Source organism: Engraulis encrasicolus, unplaced genomic scaffold (genome assembly GCF_034702125.1).
Source record: "Engraulis encrasicolus isolate BLACKSEA-1 unplaced genomic scaffold, IST_EnEncr_1.0 scaffold_40_np1212, whole genome shotgun sequence".
Lineage (NCBI taxonomy): Eukaryota > Metazoa > Chordata > Actinopteri > Clupeiformes > Engraulidae > Engraulis > Engraulis encrasicolus.
The window spans coordinates 22501-32019 of NW_026945709.1; the positions used below are offsets into that span (position 1 = coordinate 22501).

General features: G+C 43.9%; 1 long non-coding RNA gene across 2 annotated transcripts in view; it reads left to right on the plus strand.

Moving 5' to 3' along the window:
• LOC134443963 (uncharacterized) overlaps positions 1 to 8750 on the plus strand; it is a 10242-nt gene extending 1492 nt beyond the window's left edge. Inside the window, exons 3-8 of one of the 2 annotated variants that reach the window (XR_010033802.1) lie at positions 159 to 439; positions 1568 to 1668; positions 2425 to 2496; positions 4165 to 4286; positions 8461 to 8502; positions 8625 to 8750. This is a non-coding gene — a long non-coding RNA (uncharacterized LOC134443963). The remainder of the gene's footprint in view (positions 1 to 158; positions 440 to 1567; positions 1669 to 2424; positions 2497 to 4164; positions 4287 to 8460; positions 8503 to 8624) is intronic. The other variant, XR_010033803.1, reaches the window with a different exon arrangement.
• The last annotated feature ends 769 nt before the right edge of the window (positions 8751 to 9519 follow it).

A 9519-nucleotide genomic window follows, 5' to 3' on the forward strand; every position in this document is an offset into this window, starting at 1 on the left:
TAAATAACTAAGTCGCTTTGATGTCCTGATTAAGACTGGCTAAGTAATGTAACTGCTAAAGATGGAGCATACATTCATTTACTTATAGATCAGATCAGTGGTGATTGTATTTAGAAATTAAACTAATGATGTTTTGGTGGGATTTTCTGATGTCACAGCATGCGCCTAGCCGCAGCAGGCAGCACGAGACGTCATTGGGCAGCAGTGAGCAGCAGCGCAGCAAGTCTTGCCTGGTCGCAGCAAGTCTTGCCTGGTCGCAGCAAGTCTTGCCTGGTCGCAGCAAGTCGCGCCTGGTCGCAGCAAGTCGCGCCTGGTCGCAGCAAGTCGCGCCTGGTCGCAGCAAGTCGCGCCTGGTCGCAGCAAGTCGCGCCTGGTCGCAGCAAGTCGCGCCTGGTCGCAGCAAGTCGCGCCTGGTCGCAGCATTTGGCATCCTGAGAAGGTGAGGATTGTTTACAATTGCAAGGAGGTTGCCCGTGCAATGAATTAAGCTTTTGCGTGTTCAAAATGAAGGTTTGATGGGGATGAAGCTCATTGGTGCGTGTGTCGCTTTCAAATTGCATAGCTAAAGCCAGTCTAAAGTAAGTTGGAATAGCCAATGTAGGCGGTATCAGATCAGTCCGTTTGTAATGTAACACAGTTCTTACAGGTTATCTTGGACACTGGTAATATTGTTTGTCCATAACGGGGTGAAAAGCCCGCAGTGCTGAGGGCTGCTGGGCCGCAAGGGAGAAGCGCCAGGCGGTCACCTTCACACGGCCGGGAGCGGTTGCAGCTGGAGTTTTTCCATGGCCTTCGCATGAAGCCTTGGCATGAAGATCGACCACGTGCCGACGGCCTGAAGATGTGGTTAACATTTCCTTTTGTAAGAATTACAGGTCTGGGCATTAGCCAATGAAGGTGGGGACAGATGGCCTTATTGACTGTGGTCCTGGCTAGATAGGAGATGAGCACATGTGACGGAGGCTAACTAGCAGAGTTGGCGTGGAACGTTAGTAAACCTCCCTCCCAAAAGCCTCATACAGTGTCGATGCCGTTGGGCTGGGGGACTGATCCTTTAGTCCAGCGGTTCGATTCCCGAGGGGGAGGAATAGGTGCAAGATGACCTCCGTCACACACACATGGGGACAATCACACTAATTTAATACTTTTCATATTAGGGGCCAAGCTGATGACACTGCCTGGTGGAGAGGGGCTGAGTCTGTAAGATCACTGAAGGATTTTTTTTGTTGTTGTATTATTATTCACCAGAAGGCCAAACGTGGTGCTGTGTTGGGCAGGGGAGCATGGAGCCTCTCGGAGGTGTGTGTGCGCGCGCGCGCGTGTGCATGCATGCATGCATGCACGACCTTATGCACTTTTCTCTTGGACCGGGGACTTCTGGTGTGTGTGTGTGTGTGTGTGTGTGTGTGTGTGTGTGTGTGTGTGTGTGTGTGTGTGTGTGTGTGTGTGTGTGTGTTTGCGCACTGCCATCCCACTATGCTGAAAGAAGACTGGGCCTTTGGTGTGGATGGTTGTTTGCCCATGTTTTTCGTTGTGGCATGTGTGGATGATGACTGATACCCAACAGGTAACGGATGACAGACGCAGGACTGACGTGAAGACCTGGGGATGTGCGTGACGAGATGGACCCGGCTGAGTCCAGCTGCACACACGGATACAATTGATGAGGTATGAAAATTGTTCTGTAAAACTATGTCTACAGTAGACACCAAGATGATCGTGCTCCAGAGCTCTGCAACATGCGTTATCTGCTCTATGCCGCTGACTGTATTGTATTTGGCAAATGTACTGCATTGGATATTGGAAATGGACAGTGGTCTCTACGACTCTTCTTCAAAAAAAAACACATGCAGGGTTTTCAGCCAACACATATGGTGGGTGGATTGAAAATCCATCATTAAATCCAACATTAGCCAAGTTCTTGGAATACCCCCCAGGTTGATCTTTTGCAACTTGCATGGCTGTGTTGTTGCTATGCTGCATTTTGGCCTTGAAGTGATACTGTCCCATTTTTGGAAATAAGCTCATTTTACACCTCTCCTTGAGTTAAATGATTGGGTTTTACCTTTCTCCTGTACTTCCTGCCGTTGTCTCAGTACGACAGTACAAAGTTTACCCTAAAGCTGGCGGCTAGCTGGTCACATGGGACTCGATGTTAACTGCTAGCTTGGGGGTAAAATTTGTACTGCCATACCCAGAGAACGGTTGAAAATACAGGAGAAGGGTGAAACTCAATCATTTAACTCAAGGGAAGGTGTACAGCTTATTTCCAAATAATGAGCTTATTTCCAAAAATGGGACAGGAGTTAAAGTCTATGTAATTAACTGCGTAGTAGTGGAGGTCTTATCAGTTGCTTAGCAGCAATGAAAGTTGTAAACATTTCACCCTCATCATTTGTTTATTGTGTTTGAAAAATCCTCTAGCTCTTGAGGAAGGCCTGGAATAACCTTGGAGGTGGCAGAGATGACTGGAGAGCTCAAAGTGTCAGGTAAAACGTAAGTCTCTGCTTCTTGGTACAGTCCACAGTCCAGGACGGCCGACAATAGAAAGCAAACTGGTCCACTTCAGACTCGTGATGAACATTGCCGTAGTCGTCTAATATTCAAAGGCTTCAGTTGAGGCTATGTTTACCTGTCTACCTTTGCCCCGGCACCTCTGTCTTTGTACAATTTTAAAACTGAGTGCTTATCTGGTCCCTATTATTATTATTATTATTATTATTATTATTATTATTATTATTGTTATGGGACTATTATTCTTGTTAAAAAGTGTTTCACAATGCACTGATATTGATTGGCCATGTCACTGGGTCACTTGACCTGGAATCCATTTTAAAAGCACCTTTGTAAGAAGTAACAAAGTTTGCCCTGATGAATACTGGCAGCGTTATCCCTTAAAATAAAGAATGTGAATCCTTTTTTCACTAACATCAGTGTGCCTCTGATCATTGAGGCTACCGCCTTCAAGAAGGAGCCTACTGCTTGGGCCTTAACATTTTGGGGATACTCACAACCTAAATACTGAGGGAAAGAACATGTTTCTTTGTATTTTGTGTAGTCATATCAATATGGTTTGACGTTAAACGCAATGCAACAACAAACATTTCAGTGGTCCCGTCTTCTCTGGCTGAGGCGTTCTGAAGTGAACCAACTTGCTTTCTATTGTACTTTTGCTAGTCACTCTCTCACGGAACGTTCGCTAAACGTTCCCACGGTTTTAACTGCCAATGAGAAGTACCGAACTCTGCATTCCAATTGGTTACTCGCCTCGCTCAGAGTTAAAATAGGGTCTTAAACACTTTGGATTTTCCTTTGCCTTAAGACATGTAAAAGTTTTTATCTTTTACCTGACATGTGACGGTGTCACTTTCACTTCCTCATCAGAGGGTCACTGTGATGTTGATGAGTGACGTGCTTTAAAATCAGCTGATGATGTTGTGGAGGTGTGACCTCCCTGCCAATAATGACAGGTTGGTCACACCTCCTGCTGTTAGAGTTGTCCTCTTAGGATGGTGGTCCAGGTGTGAGAGAGCATATATGCCCTCTCATCCCTCAGGAGTCTATGGAGATCAGAAAGCTCAACCCAAGTATCATGAACAGGGATGAGGGGGTATATATGCTCTCTCACACCTGGACCACCATCCTACCGAACCATCGCGGGAACGAAATTTTCGCTAAGCAGCGGCGCAGTAAGGTAAGAGCTACTGCTCTGGCATGGGACCTCCTCCATGCTACCCTGATTGGCATTCATCTATCTGACGTAAATTGCGGGTGTAGTCCACATGGCTGTGAGACAGTTCACTGGCTGCTGTGTTTTTATGTCTTGAGAAGTCACGTTAGAAAAAAACTGTCCATCTTGTTTGTCAAGCATTCAGCCCCACCTTTATTAGACCAAGCAAATCTCATTGTGATCAAGCAAGCATTGTGAGCAGGCAGTTGCGTCCGAGCCTAATGTTTTCAACTCGGGATCCGCCCACATTGCATCGCTTGTACAGTACTCGCATGCTCGTCTCGCTGTGACACGTCGCGGTTAGTTACTCGCTCAGCAATGTGTGTGAACGAGGCTTAAAGCAAGGCATTTTGTGTGATCTCTTTGCACGGCTTGCCATGCTTTGACACCAACATGTATTAAAGTGATGTGTTTTCTCTTCATGTGTAACGCAGGATTATCATCTCCAGCCCCTATGCATCGAAAGATTAGGGAGGAAAAGGCCATCTTGCACTCAGCTGTGGAGAAGTGTAACAACAACAAGAAGAATGATTGACACTCATCCTTAAACATGGGTGTAAGTACCGGTACACAATTCACCTTTGGCTAAGCTCGGCCCCCTTGTGTTACAGTCGCTAGGTCGGACAGATGAGCTTTCTTTCTTTCTGTGCTGCGATTGTCAACATGGTTCAGTGACTGTAAATCGCAGCAGTTGTTCACCCCTAATAAATAAGTATTTATTTCCTTAATTGTCTTGCATCACAGTTGTTAAACTGTTGTGGGCTCTCTCACCTTCTCACCTGGATTATCGATAGACTGGCACCATGGTCAGCTAACTCATATCTGTGAGCCCTGGCTGAAACTGCTAAACAAATTCACCCGACGTGACGACTGTAGCCCTCTTCAAAGCTGTAGAAAATCTGTGCTACCACATCAGTTAACGTTTGGCGTTCATATCTTCAGTAGCCTAACAAAATAACGTCCATCAGCTGCTAGAGAAAACAATCCTGACGTGACTGATGGTTAACTTTTGCTAGCTGTTTTCTTCATTAAATAGGCAATAAAACCAAAATCCTACCTTGACATGTGTTTTGTGTTCTACGGGGAAACTAGCACCTTTGTCACAGATGCCCCAGGCACAATTTCCAATCATATTTTAATAACAATATGACCGTAATATCTTGCTAAAACCGACTTGAAAACATGCGATTTCTGCATCGAGTTCAATGGAGCACTGTCCGACTTCTGTCCGGCCTCGTCCTTTTGCCGCTTTGCGGTACAACATTTTAGGGCGGGCCTTAGCCTAAGGTGTGAATTCTGTTCACTCTGTGAAACGGTAGTATTGATACAGAATCTGTTGTTTATACGATCATTTATTTAGATGTGTTAAAGCAGGGCTGTACATTGCGACCAATTGGTGGCATATTGAGCCTACATTTTTGACTGTGCGAGAAAGAAAAATAAAACGGGCGCACCTGTACGAGTATGCATTTCAACCCTTCGAGTGCATGATTGCGAGAGCTGCTCATTTTTTCCACAGCCTGTCTGATAGACAGCATCAAACTCCATTGGGAACGCACTTAAAAAAAGACGGTCAATGTTGCTTGAATTCCGTGTTGGCTAAGATTGAGCCATCTCTGCTCCCGTAGCTCAGAAAAAAAAAGCAGAATCGCTTCGCACAGATCACTGGTGGCAACAGTTACAAGGCGCGCATGCCTCATCTCCCAGTCGGATGTTCTGTGCCAAAACGTCTTACAGCTTTTCGAAATGGACTGCTGTTTAAAACGTTCAAATGCGGGAGTTTGCATTGCTAACAGGAAACCTCTTGAATCCGATAGTGAAATAGCCACTCGGTTTGCTAGCTCATGTGATTTTAAAAGACGTCGTTGATTGAGCTGTTTTGAAGTTTCCCAAACCGCTGTCTTCGCAATGACTTCGCCAAAAAATGCAATCGCAATCAAAGTAATCAAGTCAAAATATAGTTTGAGGAGCGTCCACAAGTAGTGTTATGTGCGCGCAAATTTAAAGTCTAGTTGGTAAGTAGCTACCGGTGCTGTCGGCTATCAAAAAGAGCAGCCAACACAGTGAGATGATTTTGCTGCTCCCAGTTTAATTTCACACCGTTCCAACCCATGCGTTTGAGTAAACAAAAACTAGGCTATAATAAAGCCCGTTGGATTAACGTGTAGTAGGCTATGTTTAAGATTTAGTCAATCTAGTTCAGTAAGCATGTGATTTACATGCTTTTAATCACGAAGTTATAATAATAACTAGACTGCCTGTGCAGTCGCCTTCGACTGCTTAAGGTATATCCCCGAAACGCGACGCTTCCAGTCCCCAATCATTCCTACCACTCCCGTCCACCTTTTCATGAACGTTTATGATAAATACAAAATATAAAATATATATATTTAATATCTATACATAGATCAATGACGTGCATAGGCTTAAAACCAAATGACTATTGTGAAAATAAAAATGGGGCAAATGGTAACACTGTTTTAATGGTTCACTATTACAGTGGATATACCACATTAGGTACAGTGTAATAACCAGTGTAACAATATTTAATACCACGTCATACCAGTGTGACACCATGTACCAATTTTGTACTTATATCATGTAGGCTATTTGTGTGTAAGTGGTATTACATGGTGTTGCATATTTGTACACTGGTATTACACTAGTATTACATGGTATTACATATTGTTACACTGGTTATTACACTGTACCTGGTATTGCCTATTTTTACACTGGTATTACACTAGTATTACATGGTATTAAATATTGTTACACTGGTTATTACACTGTAGGCCTACCTGATATGGTAGATTCACTGAAATGGTGAACCATTAAATTAAGGAGTTACCGGGCAAATCAATCCACCCAGTCAGAAGTAATGGGCCAAATAAAAATTCCACCATTTTGAAAGTGTTGACCTCCAAACTCGAATCAGTTCATGAACCTACCCTGCAGCATTCACACACCAAATCTGGGACAAATCCATCCACCCGGTCAGAAGTAATGGGCCAAACAAAAATTCGGCCATCTTGAAAGTGTTAACCTCCAAACTGTAATCAGTTCATGAACCCACCCTAGAGCATTCACACACCAAATCTGGGACAAATCCATCCACCCGGTCAGAAGTAATGGGCCAAACAAAAATTCGGCCATCTTGAATCCGGCCATCTTGAAATTGTTGACCTCCAAACTCGAATCAGTTCATGAACCTACCCTAGAACATTCACACACCAAATCTGGGACAAATCCATCCACCCGGTCAGAAGTTATGGACCAAACAAAAATTCGGCCATCTTGAATTCGGCCATCTTGAAAGTGTTAACCTCCAAACTCTAATCAGTTCATGAACCCACCCTAGAGCATTCACACACCAAATCTGGGACAAATCCATCCACCCGGTCAGAAGTAATGGGCCAAACAAAAATTCGGCCATCTTGAATTCGGCCATCTTGAAATTGTTGACCTCCAAACTCGAATCAGTTCATGAACCTGCCCTAGAGCATTCACACACCAAATCTGGGACAAATCCAAACATCCGTTCAAAAGTTATCGCGTTAACACGAAAGACCTTACGCGCGGACGCGGCGGCGGTGCACGCAAAACCATTACATCCCCGACGCTCCGCGTTTCGGGGATATACTAATAACAATGACAATAATAATAATAATAATAATAATAATAATAATAATAATAATAGGCCTAATAATAGTAATGGGAACTATGATTTATGGTATATAGCAGTGGTTCCCAACACCTTTCGCAAATCCATGACTGGGCAAACTTGCTGGCTATAAAAAAAAACAAAAAAAAAACAAAAAAACAGTGGATATTTCTGACAGGTTAAGACAACAATAGCTATGGATTGTTAATTAGTGATATTTATTGGTGTTTTTTTATTTCACACCTAGACATTTCAGGGGAGCCCATTGGAATTCCAGGTGACCCCATACCCCAGTGTTGGGGAAAAAAAACACTGACATATAGCCTAGGCTATTGTGCAATGGTGCAATAAGCACAGTATTTTACATAACCCCCCACCCCACCCCCCAATAACAAAAGTGTCGCGACATTTTTAGAGTGCTCCTAAATTTGTATCTGTGCTCCTAAGTTTTTATCCGTGCTCCTAAATGTTTTCATTTAGGAGCACCTGTGCTCCTAGTGAAAAAGCTTAACGTACAGCCCTGTAAAGGGGCACTGTCGAACTGAATGCCGGACAATCTGTACCTAGAACGGCATAGAGCAGGGGTGCTCAACTAGAAACTGAAAAGGTCCACTCACCAAATTTCGTATGTTTCCAGGGTCCAAAAAAGTCGCTACGGACCGATGCAGAAAATAGCCTCACTCGCTGGCCGCACTGGCCTCTTGCTCACTCACTGAGTTGTCATAGTGATGACACTTTTATTTGTCATAAGACTGGCTTCGCAGAAATACACCTATAGATCGCATGGCAGCGAAATCTCATGTATAATTTATACATATTAAATACAAATGGATTTTGTCTAGGTCCAGATGACATTGTGTTTGGGTCCGCATCCGGACCTGGGTCCGCCAGTTGAGCACCCCTGGCATAGAGCCTCGTTGTTATTAAGCCGTGAATCTTGAGAGGCAACCTTGTAGTTGGGATATTCAACATGTCAACAAATGTTTTGAAATTCAGCTGCTTGGCTCAGGACCTCGTGTCGTGGTCCGTTGTGGTTCTGACATGTTTCCTCTCATTTTATGTTTCTCAGGGTGTGCTACGTATCCATGTTTTCCGGGAAACACTGTACATGGTGAGCACTCCTACATTCATTTTCAGTATAATAACAGAATGTAAATTTCAGTGACAGATTTTTCCACATGCTGCTACTGTTTAATGTTTTTTTGTTTGTTTGTTTGTTTTTCTCCCTTGCAGTGGTAGAAGATGGCCGTCCTCGTGGGTGCTGAACAAAAATAAAATCCACTATGCGTTGTTTTTAGTTTGCCGCTTCATGGTTAACTTTTTTACTCTTTAAAAAAATAAAGTAACACAGACACCCCATGGCGTGGGTCCTTTCATTACATCACACAATGCATGTATGCGGTGTACAAAGTCTGGTGCTGGCTTTAGGTGATAGCTACCCTTGCTTGTGCTTTTTCAGCAGAGAAAGTGAACTGAAATTTAGTCCTCAGCTCACATCACTCCATTCCTCTTGTTTTGTCATCCAGACGGTGGGTTCTTTCGTGATGATGCAGTGATGCTTGTGCTATGCAGTGTGCATGTGCACTGATTACCAGAATGCATCAAACTGGCAAAGTGTGCATGCCCGCTGCAGAGCAAAAGAATCACTCCTTCATCACCAACAAACTCAGTATGAACAAACAAACTTTCTCCCTCTGACATCACCTCTGGCCAATTCAGACTAGGAGTGCATTCAAACATGCAGACTTCCATCCTCCACTCGCATTTTGCTGACGCCCTGTCTCCGTAGAGAAAACAAGGCTTTCCTGCCGTCAGCATAGCCGCAACATTTTTTGGGGGGACTGTTCTTCATTCACCATCCCAATTCCAAACGAGGAAATAACATTAGAATTGTGCATTTTGCAAGACATTGAATACATTTACTGTCGTCTTTGACTTCATCATACATAAGGTCACAAGCAGGCAAGTGAGCAAGGAAGTCTGCATATTGGAATGCTCCCCATGGTACATGTTACATTCATACTGTGGGCTTTTTCGCATAAGTACGGAGGAAATGGAAGGTTCATGCCACATTAAATCGGCAACCATAGGAGAATGCTTTGAATCTGAACAGTGGAGAAGGGGATAT